The 23,547-nt window shown below is 44.4% G+C and overlaps 1 protein-coding gene across 3 annotated transcripts in view; it reads left to right on the top strand.

Annotated features, from left to right (window-relative positions):
• TIAM2 (TIAM Rac1 associated GEF 2) overlaps window positions 1-23,547 on the top strand; it is a 226,953-nt gene that overhangs the window by 184,863 nt on the left and 18,543 nt on the right. The window lies entirely within an intron of this gene.

Below are 23,547 nucleotides of genomic sequence, written 5' to 3'. Positions count from 1 at the left end.
ATTTGAATCCCTGTTTTCAGTTCTTCAGAGAATGCACCAAGGAGTGGAATTGCTCGGTCATATGTATGGTAATTCTATGTTTAGCCTTTTGAGGTGCAGCCCAACTGTGTTCCACAGCGCCGCACCATTTTACATTCCCACTAGCAATGTACGAGGGCTCCAGTTTCTCCACATCCTTGCCAACGCTTGTTATGTTCCATTCCTTTCCCTCATTTTTAACTGTTCATAGTCAGCTATCCTTTCAGAAATGGCCTGATTGACGTGATCTGTTTTAATACACAGTCCAGTTTTAATTGATTTTGAAGTTATGACTGTTTTATATTTCTTGCTTTTGTCTTAAATACAAAATAAGAATGGAGGAAATGTAAGCTATGACAGGTATTTAAATAAAACTTATAGCAGGACCATTCCCCTGTTGGGTTTAGACTGATACTACCAGGAGCCCGGCCCTTGGTGAGTGGCCATGTGGCATACCTTTTGGTGACAAGTGACTTTCAATGTGAGAAGGGTGGATCAGGTTAGAGCCCTGCCAGCTTTAGAGTGGATTCCAGTGGCCCCAGGCACTAGCCTTCTCCTCTCCTCTCCTTTCCTTTTCTTACCCCCTGCTCTCCTCTGCCATTCCCTATCCACCTCCTCCAAAATCTCCCTTCTCTTCTCTTCTCTTCCTCATACAAAGCAAATACTCAACTGCCTTCACTAGTCTGGTTATGCCCCCAGGACACAATTTCTTTTACTAAACTGAAATCATCAGCATTTTTAGTCTTACTCTGTTCTATCTTTGGCAGGTTATTTACTTTTGAGAACCCAGTATTGTAGCTAATAGTCATCATTTTTTTTTGAAGCAATAGACCATAGAGAATTAAATAGATATGTTTTGATTGCTTTGTCTTAAATTTTTTAAAAAAGCCAATACTTCTGAAACACTCAAGAAGCTGGGCTGTCTATTTAAGGTAAGTGTGCCCATGGGGCACCGTGCAGTGTGGCAGCTTGGGGAAGTCACTTAATGCCATTAGGAATGATGGTTTCCTTTCTGTTAGAGTCTATTTGAGTCCCACATTAAAGTTCTTAAGAAGGAAATTAAATTCTTTTCCAAATTTTATTTTAAGATTCAATAAAATAAATATGCAAGAAGTTACCACCTTACGGGCATTTCCAATTCTATTATTTAACAATGCCTATTATAACTAAACAAAGCATTTACAAAATGAACCTTGGAGCATCAGTTAGAAATTTAGAAAAGGAGAGCCAGCCCTGATGGCCTAGCAGTTAAAGCTTGGTGCTCTCACCGCTTCAGTGGCCTGGGTTTGGTTCCCAGTCACAGAACCACACCACTCATCTGTCAGTAGCCATGCTATGGCAGCGGCTCACATAGAAGAACTAGAAGGACTTACAACTAGGTTATACAACCGTGCACTGGGGCTTTGGGGAGGAAAAAAAAAAAAGAAAAGAAGAAGATTGGCAACAGATGTTAGCTCAGGATGAATCTTCCCCAGCAAAACCCCTTATAAAATAAAAAGGAAATGTAGAAAAGGAGTGAAAGCTGCATTTCAGCTTGAAATTGGAGCTATCTGAACTTTAATTTTCATTGCTAAAATGGTTAAAGAAGAAGGCAAATATGCAAATACCAAAGAACACAGAAGGAAAAAAATACTGAAACAGTATATTAGCATGTTGGGCATTTGCTGTTAAATTCCTCTCAAGTCTAAAGTAGTTATTATCTCACTTTTTTCAAATTTGAAGATATCCAACTACCTATAATAGTGGATTTCAGTACATTTTTAAGAAATTCTAGTGAAACGCCTAGTGGTTACTCAGTTCACATGTTCTCTGTTCCTTGGGAGAGAAGAATCAGTGATCATCAAAAGTAGCAGTTGTGGGGCTGGCCCGGTGGTGTAGTGGTTAAGTTCGTGCGCTCCACTTCAGCGGCCCGAGGTTCGCAGGTTCAGATCCCAGGCGCCGACCAACGCACCTCTTGTCAAGCCATGCTGTAGCAGCATCCCATATAAAGGAGAGGAAGATGGGCACGGATGTTAGCCCAGGGCCAGTCTTCCTCAGCAAAAAGAAGAGGCTTGGCAATGGATGTTAGCTCAGGGCTAGTCTTCCTCACATACACACACAAAAAGTATTAGTTGTGATGGATATTAGTGAAAAGAAAGTTTTCAATCTAAGACAAAAAAAATTTTTTGTTCTGTGTTATTATTATTGTTAGCCTCCTAGAAACATCAGGTTATGTCTAAAAGCAATCCTTTTCTGTTTTCCAAATGGTGATGTTGGAATTCTACAATGCGTGCCCAGTGTGTGTGGGCATGGATCTTTTGGGGTCATCCTGGTGCTGTCTCATGGTGCCCACAGGAGGTGGTCATCTCCAGAGAGGAGACCTGCCTCCCGGGCTTCCTGCTCTGGCCCCTTGAGCCTTCCCAGGGGTCATTAACTTCTTTTCAGATTAGACCCTGATTGAACCTAGGTTGTTTGGGATATTTTACTAACAATATTCTAGACTTTGGAATAAGGAATAATTTCCCTTGAAAATGAAACGCACCCTGGCTTGATGCAGCACAGCTGTGAGTAGGGCTTTTGACAGCCCCGCAATTTCTGCAAATGGTTCATAATTGATTGCCTTCTTTCTCTTCGAGGGTGCCTATTACTGTCACGGCCCTTTGTGTGGCCCTGTCAACCTCTCCTGTGTGGGGGATTTTTTTTTTTCAGGATTGTTAGCAATTAGCTTGCACTATTGTAATAGTTTGGAGTTTGAAAGGAATAAACAATTTCTCTTTGGGTGAGGGGGTTGAGCTTCTGGTTCATTCTGGGAACTTGAGGTGTGTTGAACAGTCCCTGCAGAAATGCTGCTTGTGTTCTGTTTTCGGCTCTCTGAGCTGACTCTGAAGAGGTGGCACTTCGTGGTTCTGTCGTCTCTGCGTGTGCCCTAACCTGGTGCCTTCCCAGGGTGGGCAGGCTCCCAGCTTGGGTGGAAATGCAGAGGAAGCGGGTGAGCCTTCCCCAACCACTGGTGCTGCCTTGGAGGAAGAGCTTGGTGGCGCTAGGACATCCTTGTGAGTGTGACTTGGAAGAACAGTTGGGGATTTTTTCATTGCCTGGGGATGAGAGTGAGAGAGAACGTGGGTCTCACTCATTTCCCAACAGCTGACTGTAGATGTAATCGTCTCTCCCGGAGGGAGCAGGCTTCTTTGAACTTTTCCTTTTCATGTACAGCGTGTAAGTAAACGAGGCTTTGATTCTCAGGGATGTGGATTCTGATCCAAATGTAGCATGCTTGCATGGTTTCCTTTTCTCTGCCTTGAAAGTCGATTTTACTCTAAAATGTCTAAAGACTGTTATGCAGGTGAGAATATATGCCTTTCTTTCCAGAAGGGATCCTGACAGGAATCTTTAAGCGCTCTTGACAGCGAAGGAGAAGAGAATTTCTTTTGGATGCTAGTTGTTCTGTGGCACTGTCAACTTCTCCTTTCTCATTCCAAGGATGCATAGGTCTTTAAATGGATCTCTGAAATAGTTTTGTCCTTTTGAAATATAAAGATATCAGCAAGTCCTAGGGAAATTTTCAATATTTACTCTGTAAAATACATTTGAAAGAGAGAGGAATCATTTGAAGACTGGAAATAATTTTATGCTTTGTAAAATTTTGTTGGAGTGTAGCACAGACTTGTATTGGGCTTAATGCTATAAAAGAAAATCCACAAAAGCGAAACCCGTTTTCTACAAGGTAAGCGAGTTTTTACTTTAGTTATTCCTGATTAAATATTTTTTCAGCTTTTTAGAAGAATTTTATGTAATCGCCTAGTGTAGCTCTGGCAGCGATTATTTTTACAGTTTGTAGGCGTCGTGTTGATAGAACAGGGAGCATCGAGAATCTGGAGATATACAGCATGATGACTGTGTGTTGTGCTCTTTGCAATTTAATCATGTTGAAGATATCTTTTATCCTGTTTATCTTTTCAAGGTAGAAAAAAGGGACATACACTATTAGTTAGGTTTTAATACACAGCATGGACATAATTTGCATTTAATTTTTAATGCCTGCTCACCCACTTAGCTTAACCTTTTGAGTTTTTCACATGAATTGCTTTTAAGAGTTTGCATATCTAAGAAGCTGAAGGAAAAGAAAAAGATTATTGGACTCATGATTTGTTTTCTGGCATTCTCAAATTATACATCTTTCTTACCTTTCTTTGAGTCTTCTGCATTATTTCAAGATCTGTTTGGTTGTAAGGTGTTTTTGTTAAAAAGTCATATTAAGATATAATTTATTTATAAATAGTAGTCTTTCTGCATGGCTGTTATTCAATAGATTAATATAATCATGATCTTTTTTAAACTAAACACACCTATTTCTAAATGTATGTCATCTGACATAATTCCTATATGAATGACAGAGAGAGAGCATCCTCAAAGCAAACCCATTGTCACTGAAAAATAGGGTCTGATGTTCTGCAGTAGAGAGGCAATAATCTTTCACAATGATTGAATTCCAGGTAGCCTTTTCTTGTAGGCAGTGGTATAATGGAAAGAACTCTTGACCTGATGGTTGGAAACTTGAATCTGTATCCTGGTCCACCAGGCTTTTCCACTGTGTGACCTGGGGCAAGGTACCCAACCCTCTGAGCCTCTGTGTCTCACCTGGAGGTAAAAAATAACAATACCACCACCCCTGTGCTGTTGAGAGGATCAGGTATGACTAGAAGCACAAATATGAGAGATTATTAGGCTAGAAGATCCCCCTTCCCAATGTGTCTCATACACATACATGTTTTTGAATACTTTCCCCCTTTGCTCACCTAGTGCATGACTTAACCATCTTGGCTGCCTGCCCCGTCTTTTTTTTTTTTTTTTTTTTGTGAGGAGATCAGCCCTGAGCTAACACCCGCCAATCCTCCTCCTTTTTTTGCTGAGGAAGACGGCCCTGGGCTAACATCTGTGCCTATCTTCCTCCACTTTATATGGGACGCCGCCACAGCATGGCTTACCAAGCAGTGCGTCGGTGCGCGCCCGGGATCCGAACCAGCGAACCCCGGGCCGCCGCAGCGGAGCGCGCGCACTTAACCGCTTGCGCCACCGGGCCGGCCCCTGCCCCGTCTTCTTGATGTTAGTGTCAGTGGTCAAATCCTGCTGAGCTGTCCCATGGGATAAAGAAGAATTGGAAATCAAGGGCCTTGGAAATTGAGTCCTCTTAGCTCTTTGTCATCTGCATGAAGACAAAGCCTGCCCACCTTTTAGCTTATTTTTCTCGTGTAGAGTGTTGTCAATTGATCACCTTTTCTGAATGGTTGCCTCAAATGACTAAATAAAAATAGTATGTGTTCAATCTGCCCTTATCTTTAGCAGGAGTGGGCTGTGAATATCAAGATGCTTAGTGAAGCCTTGGAGACTGGCAGTCAAGGAGGTCTGCCAGACTTTTTGTCTTTTGGAAGAGAGTTGCCACTTCAGGGCACAGAGAGGTGCCAAGGACACAGGCTGAGAAGGATCAAAGTTGAGCTGAGTTTTCCACCAGCTCTCAAATACATTATTCTGCTTTACTAACACCATGCTTCCTTTTGGCGGGGACTTGGCCAGTTGGTGGACTTGTTTGAAGTGATTGTGCTTAGTCTTCATTGGAGTCTGAGAGGCCATCTGATCTCTTTGTAGTTAGTTGGATTTTTTTTTTAATTTCCATTTTCCTAGCTCTAGGGTCTTAGTGCCCTGCTCTTCTTGGTCTGTTCTTGATCATTAGGACTGGTGTGTTGAGAAGATGCCAACTCTTTGCTGGGATGGCAGGAAGGGACATCGCTGCAGCATGAAGCACTCAAGAGCCCTGTCCTCTTTGTTGCCAAGGGTCACTTACTTATTCAGCAGGCTTAGAGATGTCGCCCACAGTGTCAAATGAGAAAAAGAAAGAAGGAAAGAAAACCAAATCCCAGGACAGGGTGTAGGGAGGCCAGCCGTGAGCAGAAGCACCGAGCTTGAAGTGTGGGGTGGCGTCGAGCACTCAGAAGTGACCACTGAGCAGGCAGCTGCATGGCGGCCAGCTGGGAAGGGAGAGCTTGTCCAGCGGAAGGAGGACGAATAATGGAGTCGACAAGAAGGCACTGGGAAGAAATGTTGCTGCTGGTGACCTCTCTCTCCACTTCCTCTCACAGCAGCTTCCTCCCAACCCCAGCCCCTCAACGTGACTGTGGGACGGGGTCCTCCATGGGTTTACGCTAGGCCAAGTGTGTCCCTGGACCGACACAAGCTGAAAAGTGGGAGGAGGGCTGTTGCCATTGGCTGAGCTGTGGGCTGAGGGCCCAGAGACACAGCAACTGCCAACCACAGGGTGATGCCTGATGAGCGCTCAGCGGTCTGTGCCTTTGCCAGCGAGGCTTTTAGAGCTCAGACACTGGGACTGCCTATTGAGTGAGACTTTGCTGGGGTTGGGGTGTGGGGACCATGGGAGGCTGCGAGTTTGCTGCAGATGTGGCACAAGGCTTGTGTGTTCTGTATTAATTTAGAATACACATATGTTTAGGCAGCAGAGTATGTGAGACTGGACCAGACTGTTCTGGAAGCCAGGCTGCTCTGTATTAGCTCTGGGGGACCTGGGGCGAGCCACGCCCTCAGCTCTCTTGTCTCCTAATCTGTGAAGTGCGGACCATACCACCTGACTCACAGTGAAGCTGGAAGGAGTAAGGTCATTTAGTCCCTTTCTTCCATTCCCTTTCCCTCCTGGGTAACTGTGGCTTTCCTGTTCCCACGGCTGGTTTCCCTTCCAGCCTCTTTCTTCCCTCCTTCCCCTTTGGCCCCTCAGCACTTTTCCTTCCTGCCTTCTTCTGTCCCCTGCTTTCTCATTCTCCTCCAGACTTTCCCTTTTCACCCTGTTTTTCTGAAAAAAAGAAAAAGTTGTTATTGCGAATCACCTTCAGAGTCACAAAATGAAGAAGAAAAAAAGAGGAAGTCATGAAGAGGCAGCGCAGAGAGCTCTGCGTGAGTCACCGCGGGATGGGCTGGGGGATCAGGCCTGTCAGGTAGAAGCGGGCTCTGGAATTAACTTGTGTGGAAGCAGCCCAAGTGCTGAAGGGATAATTACACCCCATTCCTCGCACTGCTGGGACGATGACTCACAGGAAAGTGACTTGGAGACTTCCTAGAGCTGAGGCCACACAAAGGTTTGACCCTGACTGAGCGGAGGCGTCTTATGGACATGCCTGGTCTTCACCTCATGACTTGTGTGCTGCATTTACTTCTGGTGCAGGCCTCTCCTTTGAAAGAGTCGGGGCTGTGATTATGCTCCCATCTTCTCGGAGATGGGACTGTAAGAGGGATGTGTTTGTGCTTTCCAAGGCAACAAAGGTTAAGTTCAGAGTAGCCAGCCAGCTCCCTGCAGCCTGGCTGGTGGGACTGGATCCCCAGCCAGGCTCCTTGACATCTCATCTTTCCTCCTGGCATGGCTGGACAGGTCAAGACGGGGCTGGACAGCAAGTTCTCCAGGTTCTGTGTTGGTTGAAGAGTGGGCCATACGCTTTTAGCTATGGTCATGGGAGAGAAGTCGTAGCGTTCCTCCATCTTCCATCCTCACCCTCTGTGGCATTCAGCCCTCCATTTCTCCATCTTTCTATGCTTCCTGGATTGGAGATACAGAGTTGTGGAGACCTCAGTATAATTTTGCTTTTTGGAGGAGAAAAAAGCAGGGAGTCTGAGTTTCTCCGGCCAAACCCTAACCTCAGTAAACATCATTTGCAGGCTCTTACATATTCTCAGCGGAGGCCGTCTGGACATAAGGTGGCCTCAGAGGAAGAACACATGGGATTTTGCCCCAAGTCTTACACTGAAGTCCCTTTGTCCTTGGAAAAGTCATCAAGCTTCTGCATCTATGAGGGGTGGGTCTGCCAGTCTTGGAGGCCCATCCTGGCTCTGTCTGTCTGTACTGCTCTGACACCTCTCCCGGTCTGCCTTTCTGCCTCAATATCTGATCTAAAGCAGAATTTTGCTTGACATAGCCTTTTTTCCTCATGAATATGGAGAGCTTCTTAAAAGAAAATAAAGTTGGGAAGAACTCGGAATTAGCAGTGGTCATTCATTGTCCTTCACATAGTTATTGACTTTAAAATCTCTAAGATTTATGTAGGTTTTAAGGTAATGGTAAGTGAAGGTGAGGATGGGTAGATACTTTATTCCCATATCCACTCTGGTCTTTTTTTTTTTAATTTTATTTATTTATTTTTTCCCCCAAAGCCCCAGTAGATAGTTGTATGTCGTAGTTGCACAGCCTTCTAGCTGCTGTATATGGGACAAGGCCTCAGCATGGCTGGAGAAGTGGTGTGTCCGTGCGCGCCCGGGATCCGAACCCGGGCCGCCAGCAGCGGAGCGCGCACACTTAACCGCCAAGCCACGGGGCCGGCCCTCCACTCTGGTCTTTTACTCTTTTACTTTGTTTAGGAAATTATTGAGAGCAGACCATTTGAGAATCTGATGAAAGCTACGGACTCTTAGAAAATTGCTCATGTACATCAATTCCAAGGAGTTCACTCATCTTATGATGTTTACCCATGGATTAGCCCCTTAAGGATCTACAAACTCTAGGTTCATAATTCTCACTCTGAGTAAACATCTGCATAGCCTAGCTTCTGCCTTGACTTAATATTATTGACGTTACAGAACCAATTATCAAGTCCCTACAATATGAAAAGCCCTGTGTTTGTTTAGTCAAGTGGCATTTTGAGCTTTGTTTTTATCTTCAAGTCTCATTGATCAGATGGGATTGGCTATTAATGCTTTATTTTTTTAATGTGCTAAGAGACATTGAGGAGCGTAAAATAAATAACGACCCCTCCCTTGAAGACAAGTAAATTATTGGGTTGAGACCAGAAGAGACAACACTGATGGTGTTGGTTAGACATCTTTGGATTGTTGAACACCAATTGCTACATCATGTGCTGGTGTTGAAGCATCTGAAAAAGTTTTATTTTCTGTAATTAGTGAAAAAAGTGATTTTTTTTGGAAGATGAATTTAAATTTTGATTCCAAACCAAAATTTTCTAGAACTCACATTAGTGAAATAAACAGCCACCTGAGGGACCGGGCAGGAGTGGTTTATGTGCTCGGTTCATGGGAGGATTAGGCAGCAGTTGCTCCTGTGTTTCTCCTCCGAGGGCCCCGAGGGGAGAACTTACCCCTGGCCACTGTCACATCAGCAAAGGAGCTGTTTTTGTTGCTGGTCACTCCTTTCCTTTTCTTTTGAAGGAATAACAGCCACGCTTACAGTCTAATCTTGCCTGGCCAGTAGGTGGGCACCATGAGTCTTAACAATTTTCTCCTTAATATTTACCAAGAATGGGGTTGGTGTAGAGTCACACTGTTCATTCATTCATTAAAATCTCCTGCACAAAGGCCTTCTCAAATGTTAGCCATTAAGAGGGCCAATCATGTCGATGCCTTCTTTAAATATTTTGTGTGCTTAGAGGTTGTAGTCAAATGACGTCTTTGATTATGCGAGATACATGAAAATGTCTTTGAGTCTTTGTGCTTTGTTTATGCCTTTTATCACTGATAGCAGATTCTCACCTTTTAATAATGTCCCAGCTGTACATGGTAGCTGCTTTCAGTTTTTAAAAAAATAATCGCTGAGAAATTGTTCTGGGTTATTTTGTAATTTCCTCTCTAGTCTCAGCTCTGAGTGGACTTAGGTGCCACTGTCTGTTTGGGCCTGGGCGGTGGAGGGAGCGGAGGTCATGGAGAAACTTCCTAGGAAAGCCGCACATGAGCATGCCTTATGGTGTTTCCACATCTCAAATACCAGCTTCTGATTGCTGAGAGCAAAGACTGGATTATTGGTTTTGTAAATCGGTCTCCTGCTGTTCTTGATAATAGCACGAACGGGCAATGAGAAATATATTTGTCACTAATACGGGAAACAGGAGAAAATTGAAGGTATGTCTTTAAAGGTGCCCCCCATTCTCTCTTTTCTCCTTTCGTTCTCTGGTTGTTGTCACCTCCTCCTTCGCTCTTATTTTGTCTGTTCCGCTTCCAATGCCTCCCCCTTCCTCTGTGATTCGCCTTCCTTTGCACTCTCTAATTCTTTGCTGCCACCTAAGTTCTCTTGTGTTTTCAGAAAACAGATGTTAGATAAGGAAGCTCTCTGATGTGCAATTGCTTAGAAAGTTCTGGCCTGGCACTTGCACAGGCTGGGGTTTCATTGCTAACTGCTTAGGAACCGCAAGTGTTGCATAACTTGAGGAGTCCTGCCGTCTTCCTACCTCTCAAGCTGCTTTGGGCCGGCTTTGGAATTTTCTAGAATCCATTACCTTCATGGTTCATTCAGTCACAAGATAAAGGGTAATCAGATGAGAAGACTGGCCTGGGCCACATTAGCCTGGTGATTGCAGGCATCAGGATGGGGCAGGATGTGCATGCTCTCCTCCCAGTTGCCTAGTGAGGTCTTGAATACGATGGCTTTACAGATGAGTTTCCAAGATGGAAAGACTGATTATCAAACCAGTAATCTCAGGTGAGGTTTAAAAAATTTTTCTATGTCTGAAGCTTTAAAAAAAGTTTTTAATTGACATTCTGTCATGGTCATGTTGTCTCTGATGTCTTCTGGGTTTGCTTGAGCATCTACCTGTCTGTGCATCCCTTTCCTAGGCCATCCGCTGTTCCCATCACCACCAGCGAAACATGGCTTTAGTTACTTTGTATTTATTGATTTGCACTTTCTAGCAGTTTGATCGAAATTGCCAAACCATTTATTGAAAGTAGTCATTGTCCTGTTAAATTTTATTACTTCGTTTCTATTATTTAGTCCGAGTTAGATTTTAGAGATTGGTTGGTGGTAAAGGCTCAGATGAATGTGTATGAGACAGACATTGTTCTGTATGAGATGATTTATTTTGAGACCCTGTCAATAAGAAACAACCCAGAGTAATATAACAGACTTGACTATCACGTGGCTTGAATCTAGCAAAAAAATTTACCTAAAGCTACAAGTAAAAGGGCATGCAGGTTGTATCTGTGCTCACTCAAGACAAATAGGGCTTGGCAGTACGCAGGCCTAATTAAGGCTGTCAGGATACTAAATAACTTGATGTTTTACATTTTTATGATTTTTCTCCCCAAAGCTACAAGTTTTTGAAACCAGATTCCAAGCATTATTTTTAGCTAAATATGAGAACTGAAAATCTAGGCCTTTTTAAGCATGAAGGGGATGTGGTGGGTTTCAGACAAATCCTAGCGCCTGGGCCCCCTCTCCCTGCCCCATACCATTCTTCATAAGGGACCGTGGGGCGTTCTTGAGCCATGAAACCTAATGCAACAGCAGTCAGTAGAAGTCAGTGTACTTGTTAAAGGTGTCACAAAGGTGCCAACCTCCAGAGGGGATGAGAAGGGTCAGCTGCCCTCTTCCTGAAACTACAGTGGGGGTCACGCAATGCCAGTCAGTCTAGGCAGCCGCCTTGGTGTGCTGTGCATCGTGATAGCTCTGCTCCTCAGTGGCAGCAGGAGATTGGAGATGGTAAAGTTTAAATGTTCAGAAAAGTTTTTTAAGAATTCATAATTCTTCTGCATCAAATTTGGGCAGGGACACAGCTCCCTTCATTCCCCCAAATCAGAGTATGTGTCCCAGGAAGGGGAACCATGGCTTGGTTTCTTCTGGAGAATGTTACAGGCAGAGGCAAGCATGCTCGCTGTCTTGTGCCTCCTTTCTCAGTGTGAGTGTTGCTGTCACCTTGGGTCAACTCTGATTGTCCCCATGGCCAGGGCTATACCAAACAACACATCTGCAGTTTACATTTGGAGAGTGGGATAGATAAGAAAGATGAGAGAATTCACTAGAAGAATTTCATCCCCTGCTGTACTAAGTTGGAAAAGAAAGTAGACGTTTGTCTCTTAATTTGCTATAGCTGGGAGAGGCGGGACGTGGACAGACAACTGGATCCGAGTGCTGGAACCTCTCACCCACTGGTCAGGGCGCTTTAGGAAAATAGGCACACCCCTGTATCCTTTTATCCTTATTCCTTGAAAAGAATGGGATTATATTTCCATGATAATTTCATGGAGGTGAAATTAGAGAAGAGCCATGTATGTGAAATGGCTTTGTAAACTGCACGGGGCACTGAGCAAGGATGCTGATACTTAGCCCTTAGCATGCACTATGAATTTTATATATATCATCTCATTTAAACCCGTTTTCTCCACAACAACCCTACCGAATAGATATTATTAGCTCCTTTTAGCACAAGAAAACTGAGATGGGAGAAGCTAACCAACAGGCCAGTCAGGGGTAGGGCCACCGTTCAGACCCAGCTCTGTGGGATTCTAAGCCAGTTCTTTCCACTACATCATACTGCCTGGGAAGGAGAATGTGGCACTGATGGCAGAAGAGAGGGAAAAAATGAACAACTATGCGTTTAAATAGAGGAGACATGGAATATGTGTGTATGGACTCTTGCAATTGATTTAAAGGCAGAGCAACTCTATTTGTTAAGTTGCAGGTATGATAGAAATCTGGACACAACTTTGCAGTTCTTTAGCTTAATTTACAAACTTGGTTAAGCTACGTCAATGTTTTTGGTAGTGGTTTTTTAGCCTTTAAAGAATCTATTTCATAGAGCTGTAATGAAATTTCAGTAGTTGTTATTATCAAATAATTTGAAATCTCTGGAAGAAAAATTCATAAGTCCTGGAATACAGAGTATTAATATCTGATATTTGCATCTGAATAGTAATTCATTTGATAGCGTGAAGTATAGTTTTTGTGCTATATACAGGTCATACTCATATGTAAATATTTTCACCTCCAACTTGTTTTGTAATAGATAAAATGCATGTCTTAAAATTTGCCACCGTATAATAACCTTAAAATTAAAATAGTATAGTACAAAATGTAGATATTGGTCTTTTTAAAAAAATAACTATTTAAAACTATATTTGGGGGGCCAGCCCAGTGGTGCAAGCAGTTAAGTGCGCGCACTCCGCTGTGGCGGCCCGGGGTTCACGGGTTCGGATCCCAGGCGTGCACCGATGCACCGCTTGTCAAGCCATGCTGTGGCAGCGTCCCATATAAAGTGGAGGAAGATGGGCATGGATGTTAGCCCAGGGCTGGTCTTCCTCAGCAAAAAAAGAGGAGGATTGGCAGATGTTAGCACAGGGCTGATCTTCCTCACAAATAAATAAATAAAACTATATTTGGGGTACACATACGTACAGTGATATTGGAGGATACCACTTGTATCTGAAGAAACGCTCTCCCCTTCCCAGGGCTAGTCAGTGGCTTCTTTCTGGACCTTCAGTGCAGCAGTGGCTGAGAGGTCCCATCATGGGGACCATCTGCACTGAGTAGAGGGGTCTAGTATAGTGAATCTGTAATTCTTGTCAGTAATTCTCAGAGAACATTTCTCCAGCAGTTTATAACCACTGACTTTTCTAATCTTAATGTACCTTTGTAATGTTGGGTTTCCCATTGGAGCTTCCTCTTTGTAGAATTCCATTTATATAGACCCAAAATACTAAAAAGTCTCATCCCCAAAGGGGTAAAAGTGTCTTTCTACATGCACTTTGATACTCTTGCTTGCTTCTGCTTTATTTGCTGCTTTTCCTGCTCTCTCTTTTTGGTGGTGGGAGGAGCATTGCAGGGGGAAAAAAAAACAAAACAGTAAAAGTAGTGTTAAGAAACAACCCCAGTGGTAGGTGTCCTAATAGTGTCTATCTCGTGGATTCCTACAGAAATATTTCCTAAGATAAAATTATTATATGGCAACAGTATGTCGATGATGATGATAGTTAATAAAAAGACTACTTGGACAGTGGGAGGGTTACATTAATTACTAGCAATGAAGGGCAGAGAACAAGTTGACTGTATTGGTCTGTGTCACTGTGAACCCCCACTGTGACCCCACATTCCCATGGATAAGAGGCATCTGTGAAGCCCCTTGTGACCCCCACACCCCCACAGATAGGTATGGAGAAACCCCAGGCTCATGTTCCAAAAGAAGGTAAACTAAGCCAATTAGATAGAGCCAGCAGACAATGTAACTCGACGACATGCTGGAAGCTGGTCTAAGATGCCCAAGGCATATCATCAAGGGACTGGAGTAGGTGTAGCTACTCCAGTTTTGACAGTTTTCTGAGCATCTTAGACCTGCTCTCAGGGCTGAGTGCTCGGTCTGCAGCTGGGAGCCAGGTGTGGCCCTACTTTGTGTTTTTCTAGGTAAGGAACCCACGTGGATTACAACTAGAAAGAAAATATACGTCTTAGGAAGCCAGAGAAGAGGAGAGAGGACTCAGCTGGGGGACAGTCTGGGTGTAGGTAGTCGGGCAGAGCTGTCCTGAGCAAAGTTGGACACAGCCTGAACTGTTAAACCTGAATGTGAGGGATGTCCCCTCTCAGGATTCACCTGTATTGTCCTCCATCTTCTATTTATAGTAGAGACTTCACCTGCCCAGCAAATTGGTGGCCGTCAAAGATTTGTTACAGCTCTAGTCTGTCAAGAATTTGATTACAATTGGTGTTATTATTGACATATTTTCTCTTCAAATAAAGTGACAAAGATAGGAAAAAAATCTCAACTCAGTAAATTCTCAGAATATGTAACACTTAAAGACCTTTGCTGCAAAAACCGCTTAATAATATATTATCAGTTACCAAGAAGAAAGTCAGAGACATAACTCTTGATAGAAAGGTTGTATTTGAGAAAACCAGCAGTAAACGTGGAAACCAACCAGAATGATAGTGTTAAATGAAAACATTAACCACTAAAGAGAGAGTTATTGTAAATACATAAGTTTAAACTAATTTATGTGATTATCAGGACAAAAGTAGGCTCTGAGAGAAAACTGAAGAAAGTGAATAAAAAGAGGGAGCTAAGATCTGAGATATATACCTCTGGATGGGAAAGTGGGTGAGGGGAGTATTGATAGATAAGAGAAATCACAGTTAAATATATGTTTTCCAAAAGAAAAAAATGAGTTGAAGGATATTAGTTTAGAGACTTCTTTAGAAAAACATATTAGAATGAATGTTAACTGATAAAAGGTAACCACAGAAAGAATTTAAATAAAGTTCTTAATGCCCCAAGTCACAGGAGAAACAAACTGAATTATCCCCTCCATCAAAAAGCAACACAACATAAAGTAAAAACTGTTCAAGAAAATATGAGCCATTTTTCTGAGCCCTGGATCTGAGCCAGGTGAGCACACAGGTGTTTTCATTTTCTTGTGTTTTTGACACAGTTGAAAGCACGCTACATAAAAGAGTTTATATCTTATGTGAGTTAAAATGTCATTGCGGTAGTCTCTAGAAAAATAACATATAAAAGTCATTTTTAAAATTTACACTTTACTCACTGAAAAATTTCAGAATAAAATTTTATAGATTATTTCGAGTTTTAATTCAGACTTAATTTCATTTATTTATTTATTTTTTGTGAGGAAGATCAGCCCTGAGCTAACATCCATGCTAATCCTCCTCTTTTTGCTGAGGAAGACGGGCCCTGAGCTAACATCTATTGCCAATCCTCCTCCTTCCCCACCCCCACCCAAAGCCCCAGTAGATAGTTGTATGTCATAGTTGCACATCCTTCTAGTTGGTGTATGTAGGACGCGGCCTCAGCATGGCCTGGGATGCGGTGCGTCGGTGCGCGCCCGGGATCCGAACCCGGGCCGCCAGCAGCGGAGCGCACGCACTTAACCGCTAAGCCACAGGGCCGGCCCTCAGACTTAGTTTCAAAAGAAGAATCTCTTTTGATCTGGGCTCATCTCTCTCTGTCAGGAGTTGGCAAACTTTTCCTGTAAGGGGCCAGATAGTAAACATCTTAGGCTCTGGCAACCACTGAAGTCTGCACCGCGCTGCGGAAGCAGCCACGGACAACAGGCAGAGGCAAGAGCGTGGCTGCGTTCTAACAGAACTTTATTTACAACAAGAGATGGCAGGCTGGGTTTGGCCCAAAGGCCATAGTTTGCTGACCCCTGCTCTCAGGAGCCACCCTTGACTCACCTGTTTGTTTCAGAGTGGGAGCATGAAAGTCTCTTTTAAATCATGGCTTGCGTATTTTTGCATTCAGAAGTCAAGGAGAAATTCTGGCCCACATGCATCTTCCTTGATGAGCAGGTTTAACTATGCATCAAAAGTAAGCCATGTCTTTCTTGCTGGGTGAAAAATGGGAAAGAGAAAACGCAGTACCTGGCGCAGGATCTGTTAGATAGGATGAGCTGTTGTGTGTAAATTACATTAGAGTGATACTGAAACACCCAATATTTTATGTGAAAGTGCCCAGTTGGGTAGAAATGCTACCCCAGCCCCTTGAAACCTCTTTGGCAGAGAGAGCATATCTTATTCATTCCTGAATTCTGACCAAACTCGGGTGAAATAAGGAAAGCTAGCAGAAGGCAGGCAGCAGGCCCGTTTGGCACGGGCTCTGGATCGCCTGCTCCCCCCCCGGGGGGAGGTGACTCTGGTCTGGGAGCCACATCGTCCTGCAGGTGCTGCTTCCCTATTGCTCTGGGACACGGCTCTGACCTGCCTGCTTGGGGGTGTGCCGCCTGAGCACTGAGCGTTTACTACTTGCCGCGCACAAGTGCCTTCTCAAAGGCTGCCTTCCATCCAAGCGGCCGCTCCCTCCCTTGGGTCTTTGCACCAACTTCACCTGCCCCTTCTCTGCCCGCCTGTTAGGGCTGCAGCCCATCCTGGCAGGGCCTCCCTATGCCTCCTTCCTGTTTTGGCTCCCTCCCAAACCCTTTTACCTCTGTCCAGACACCGTGTGTTCCACTCTTCATCATCGGTGTCCTTGTCACCTCTCTGCCCTTCCTCCAACTCCTCATGATACTCTTGCATGAAGGCCAAGGTTTTCATCTTCTATATCTGATGCTTCCTTCCAGCACCTCGAACAGAGCCTGGCATAGAGGAGGTGCTCAATAAAAAACTGCTGAATAAATGAAATTAGATTTTTCTGGCCCTTCCTTCAGGGAACTCAGAGGAAGTTTACTCTTCAGCACTTCTCAAAATAACAGAACTTGGAATATTAAACTCCTGTGCGTATTATAACTGTTATTGAGCCCTGGCCTGTATTGATCCCTTGCGCCGTGCTAAGTATTTTTACGTTTTACCTGACTGAATCCTCTCAACGACCGTGTAAAATATGATCCCAGCTTTACAGGTGAGCAGACTGAGTCAGGGAGGAGTCAGTCAAGGCCACATAGCTGGTACTGCCATGGGTGCCCAGGGCTGGAACTCCGGAGCCTGTGCACTTAAGTCTCCTGTCTCGGAAAAAGTAGCTATTTAAGACAGCTTAGTCCAAAGCATGCGCTGAGGCCCTCGGTGTGAGTTCCACACTTACACTGGGGTAATGGAGGGGGCAGAGCTCAGGTGACAGGCTGCACCACCAGGAGTGCACACGCCACCCTCTTTAATGCCATCATGACTATTTACCTTGCTGTCTTCTGTAAGGTGTGTACCTAGTAGGTGACAGGGATTCCTCGGTGCCATGTCTGGACCGCTGCACTCAACTCCAAGTGGCTCTCCACTCTCCCCAAGAGCAAGCCTCTGCCTCTCTCTCCTGCCACATCTCCCTGCACAACCTGACTGGCTGGCTGTGGGCCATTGCTGTCCTGGCCTTCAGTTCTTGGCACACTCCATGTCTCCCCGAACCCCAGACTTTGCTTAGTTTAGCTAACTCGATTTAGCCTTGAGGTCATGGCTTCAATGTTAGCTGGCTGAGACCTTTTTAGACCAGAGTAGGTCTTTCTGTTCTGTTTGCAGGGGACCCCACATTTCTTTGGGCACCCATCACACTTGAATTACTTGCTCAAAGCTTATCTTCCCAGCCAAACTCTGGGCATTGTGAGCAGAGAGATTACATCAATCTTGTTCATTGCTGTGTTCTCATGGAAACAGAATGCTTATCAGGTCTTTTCTGCCTCAAATCATTCTTTTAAAGTTACAGGAAAGGATTCCATTAAAAATTTTTTTTAAATGAAACCACTATAAAAAATCAGAAAATTAAGATAAGCCAAAAGATTAAAATTAAAATAACTTGAAATGCACTGTTAACCACTGCATTGAAGATATATATCATTCCATTTTTAAAAAATCTGTGCATGTATGTTTGTATAGTAGATATACATAAAAAGTTACTTTAAAAAATGCAGATCTCCTTTCTTCCCTTTCCAATAAATCACGTTCTTTTTTGGTCCACAGACGCCCATCTCTCCCATCACTGGTAACGGCTGCCTATATTCCATTGCATTTTTGTACCATAATTTATTTAGGTTAATCTCTGTATTTCCATATAAAATAAGGACTCTCATTTGACATCAGCTTATGTTTAATTTTACAGTTTATGTCCCATTCTGCCTTTGGAAATAGAACTGTCTGGTCTAGAAAATAAAGATTGTGAGCTTTATGTGCATTATATTTTATTGTGAAATATAAAAATCTCATGCTGTTTCTCTCGAGTTTTCAATCCAGGGATTCATTGCATCACTATAAAACAAATGGTTATCCCCCAAATATAAAAATAATAAGCTTGAATCTACTTTTTAACTCCCACCCCACCCTGCCAAGGTGCCGAATACGACCTTCCTCCTCCTCCTCTTCCTCCTGCTCCTCCCACCCCCCTCCACCCCTCACCCCGCTGAGACTCGGAGGAATAGAGTAGACCTGGGGTTTCCCTCTCGACTCAGCCTGCAGGCCCTGCCAGCCACCTCCCAGCGTTGCACGGAGTTTCGCCCTGGAATTCTGACATGGCAGAGATGGGCGGCACAGGACAGCTGCGGTTGGACGTGCAGGACGTGGGCCCACTCTCGCTCCATGTGGGGGGTCCACTTCTCCTGGAATCACGCCCAGCATCTGTCTCTGCCTGTTAGCCTTCCTGGGGAAGTCACTGAACCCTCTGTGCTCCTTCTGGATTCCCTCTGCTGGTAACATATGGGGATAATATTACATCTTTCTATAAGTTAGAGACTTTAACAGAGTGCAGAATGAGTTGAAAAAAAGTCCTTGGTACAATTTTTAGATATTGTTTTTTTTAACTAAGGGGAGCTTTTCTGACTTAACGGATTTGCTGGAATATGACAGCTGACACTGTGGTTGCACTCTGAGATTAGTGAGTAATGCAGCCTCCTCGTGGCTTCCAGACAGGGAACCGGGAGGTCTGTCGTGCACAGTATGGGCACACACCATGCAAACCGCACCTTTCCAGGGCCAGACTGTCCTCAAGAACAACTGGCCATTTGCCCAGGGACTAGCATGTTTTTAATTTTTTCCAACATTCTTTGGAGGGACAGTAGAAGTAGTAGAAACTTAGTTCTGGTATGATGAAACTCGGTGGACATTATCTAGACTGGGATTCAGTCCACGTCAATGGCTCAGTATAGAGCTGGTCTGTATGGTGGACAGAGAGCAGGACACGGTGGGCAGCTAGGGATCTGCCGGACTGATCACATCCTGTGATATGACCACTTAACCAGCATGAGCAAACAGCATGAGCATCTTTCCTTTTAGGTCTGTGTCTTTGCTGAGTTTCTTACTGATTCCCCCCCCTGAAGTTACATCCTTTTGCTCTAAACCAGGGATTCAGAAGCAGAGCATACTGTAATGCTGTCATCTATCCTTAAGTATTTCCCTGTGAAATATGACCCCAAGTCATGCAGCACTTTTAAACCTTTTTCTTAGGCTAGAAGTGTTTTTGGAGCCCAAGTAGTACAAACAGATGCCTTTGACAAAAAGTGTGCAGTACCTGAAGCCCCTAAATGAGCACGGGGCTGCGAACTGAGCCAGGGAAGAGGGGCGGAGCCCACTGCTGACGAGGTGCGGGGTCCTGATGGGCACTGGTATTTCATGGGGTAGCTACGAAATCTCAATCACCATCCCGAAATAGTTCTGGATAATGTGATGTACTTATCCCACAGGGATTTTTTTTTTAGGTTCCAAAACACACAGGGAAATTGAAAAGCCTCAGGTAGTGATGTTTCCACATAAGAGCAGAGGAAACATCCAAGTTGTTAGGCTCAGGAGAACCCATTTCACTAATCCAAGCCAGGAGGAGGCTGGCATGATGAAAGTACCATGGTGAGTCAAGATTAGAAGGGTCATGCACAGGATTCAGAGCGGCTCTGCCCCTGCATTCCTCTGCAGAGAGTCTGGGGCAGGGTGCTCGATCGTCCCGAGCAGTGTTGTTGCCACCCCCAAGAAAAGGGGCTCCTGGAAAATAGACACGTCTCAGCCCTAATACAGGGAAGCAGGTGTCCTATTCATGCAGTTAAAACAACAACAACAAAAATAACTGTTCAGATTGTCTTTTTTTCCCCCAATTTTATTGAGGCATAGTGGACAATTAAATGTTGTATCTACTTCAGGTGTACAACTTGAAGATTTGATGTACATATACACTGTGAAATGGGGACCACAATCAAGTTAATTAACACACCCATCACCTCACTTATTTATTTATTTATTTTTTGATGAGCGCACTTAAGGACCACTTAATTCAGAGGTCCTGAGCGAGGTGCTCCTCAACTATAAATAAGGTCATTTTCAAACAGGGATCAGCCTTAGAGCAACCTGAAAAAACGGAAAAAAATTTTTTTTGGTCAATATCCCTGCTTTTCCATACAGCATAGTTTTAGGGGAAACTGTTTCTGTTAAATTTTTCAAATGAATTAATAAAGAAAATTTTTTTTTTGTGCTTTCTTCTAAAAGGCGAGGCCCATGGTGAACCCAGGTTCTTAGCATTGACCACGACACATGGGAAAACGCCAGTCTGAGGCACACATTTCAAGTTTCCGTGTTTTTGATTCTGCACGAGCACACACTTAGGCTACTGAATCTTCACACATGCCCAGCCCCGACTTGTGAACATCTGTCTGTTGCTTCTAAAGCAGCATTCCTGGGGATGGGGCGGGATCAGCCTCAGAGAAGTCGCAGTCGTCTGCGGGCGTGTGGGAACTACACTTGCCTCTCTAAGCAGCGATGCCCTCCAGAGGCAGCATCCTGCGCACACCTGCGTGTGTTGAGATTCTCCTGGGGCCAGGCGAGCCCTGGCCACGTGGTGGGCAGAGCCAGCTGGAGGAGCAAGCTGCTTTTGCCCGTGTTCTGCTGGTTACCTGGGAGTGGTTGGCACGGTGCATTGAGAGCTAGAGAGGTGGGTCTTGTGCCATCAAGGTCCTGCCGATACCTCCCCATCCCTCATCTGTCATCTCAGTGGGTCATATAGGAAGGACTGCAAATTGTGTGAGAACACCTCCCAGCCGTGTCTGTCTGCCATACAACTACAAACCCTTTCGGTCTTTGTCTTGCTCCCTGGGGATGCACGGATGGGGAAGGATGAGGAGGGGGTACAGCAGGAGCCAGAGCAGCGGGCACTACACACAGTACTAGTCTAAGGGGGCAGGACTGGCTTCACTTGCAGCAGGGGCTTACCTGGTCTAAATGTGAGCACTGTGACACCAGCCCACTGACCAGGCTGGGAGGGAGCCAGGCCTTGGATGTGTCTCCTTGGAAGACAGCTCTGATGTGGTAGACAGGAGGTTTGGCCCAATCCAGTACTCAAGAGATGGGAGTTCCCTCTTCTCCTTGATCCGAATGGCAATTTGAGGGGTTACTTGATGGGACAGGCACTGCTACTTGTCTTTCATCAATAAGAAAATTGAAGACTCAGAAATGAGCCTTGCCCAGGATCACATGGAGGACTGGGGCAGAGCCAGGACTAGAGCTCGGGTCCTCAGAATCTTGTCTGTGCTTTTCACTCCATCACCACACATACGTGTGAAAATAGTCCAACTCAAATAATCACTATTCCTAGACACGGCTTATCAGCTACACCCAGAATTCCACCTTTCACAGTTCAATGTCTATAACCATCACTAAGAGTAGAGGAACTGAAATATAACCAACCGAGTGACTCTTTCAGATTCAATCTGAAAACACATTTACAATTACTCTTCTGCTTCTAGGGGCCCTGCCTCCTTTTGATCCCAAGGGACCCTGACATCCTTTCCTGGATGACACCTAAACTGCTACCTGCGAGGAAGGTGGCTCTGGAGCGCTTGAGCGCCTCAGTGTGGTACCTTTTGCTGTGAGAATCTCAGCTAACATTCACTTTTCCAAGTTAATCATACCAGAACTGTTCTTCAAATGAATTCTGATTTTCGAAAATGGCGAGATACTTTATTTTTAAAATTAGCACTGCATTGTTAGGTGTGATTTTTGACATCCCAGCAAGGCAAAGCTGTAATCTCACCAGCTGCCATTTAACTTATGGTGCATTTTGTCAGCTCTTATTTTATACAGTATATGTGAACTTAATTTAGATTCTACAGCCCTGGAAACTGTTATTTTTCAGGATTGCAAAATTATGTTGTCTGAGCTTGCGGCGCAAATACCAGTTTAGAGATTTCAAATAAGTGAGTTTTGGAGTCAGAGGATTACGACCTTGGGCTGTTTAGCTCCATGAGTTGAGGGCCAGACCCGGAACACCAGGGTCATGGGTGTGATTCCATCAACTTCCTCCTGTCTTGTGAGCTCAGTCCACATGCCTTTTATGTGGCCATCCTTCATGCAGACCCTGGAGACAGCGTGAGCTGGCTGGAGGCAGCACCACTCCTGGGAAACCCAAGCAGAATGCTCGCTCCACTGATGGGTAGACCAGTAGTTTCTCACATGGGCCACACATTAGCATCACTTAGGAAGCTTTTAAAAAATACGCATACCTGGGGCCCCAGGGATTCTGATTCAGCCGGTCCAGGCATGGGTATTATTTTAAAGCTGCCCAGACAAAGCTAATGTGTGGCCAGGGCTGAAGTCCACTAGAAAGGAGGAGGAAGAGGACAGAATTGGAGTGGTTTGGTTATATTCCCCAGTGCTCCTTTATGATGCTCACATCCTGGAAGAGAAGGAAAGCCGCCTTTTGGCTGCACTGTTCCATCTGGCTTTTGCTATATGTCATTAGGCTTTTAGGGCATGACTGAACAGTTCGGAGTTTCTTCAGTAATGAATCATAAGATTTGGTTGGTTTAAACATCGTATGAGACATTTTGATAGATCAAGTTGCATTCTGATTGGTGCCTTAAGATCCACATCTGCTTTTTTATTCTTTGAAAGTTTACCCAGAATGAACGTCTTCTGACAGCCTTACCAGAAATATGCTTGTGTTCACAGTTAAAAAAAGAACAAGTGGATAATGTCTATATCCAAGGAGAATCATTAGTATTTACACATGCTTTGAACTGTTCTAGAAGTAAATTATATGTGTCTATGTGTCTAGTTGGAGGCGTAGTATCTGTTACATGGTTGATGATACTCTGGCAACAAGATTAATGTCAAAATAAAAGAGAAGCAATAATATTTAAAGAGCCTTGTAGCCTGGAAGTTCTCATTGCAGACATCTGTGGGGGCCTCACTTTTACCACCCCCCGCCCCCACCCAGAGTTGGGCTCTTTACATTACTGATCTCGTTTTTCCCCTGCACCTTCTGCTCTTTCTGTGGTTCTCCCTTGGAACACGCTTTTTCCAGGACCATGTTACAACCCACTTCTTTTTTTTTTTTTTTTTTTTTTTAGGTGAAGGAGATTGGCCATGAGCTAACATCCTTTGGC

This window comes from Diceros bicornis, chromosome 39 (assembly GCF_020826845.1).
Source record: "Diceros bicornis minor isolate mBicDic1 chromosome 39, mDicBic1.mat.cur, whole genome shotgun sequence".
Classification (NCBI taxonomy): Eukaryota; Metazoa; Chordata; class Mammalia; order Perissodactyla; family Rhinocerotidae; genus Diceros; species Diceros bicornis.
The sequence above is the reverse complement of the archived record's forward strand: the minus strand, read 5'-3'. Positions and strand labels throughout refer to the sequence as shown.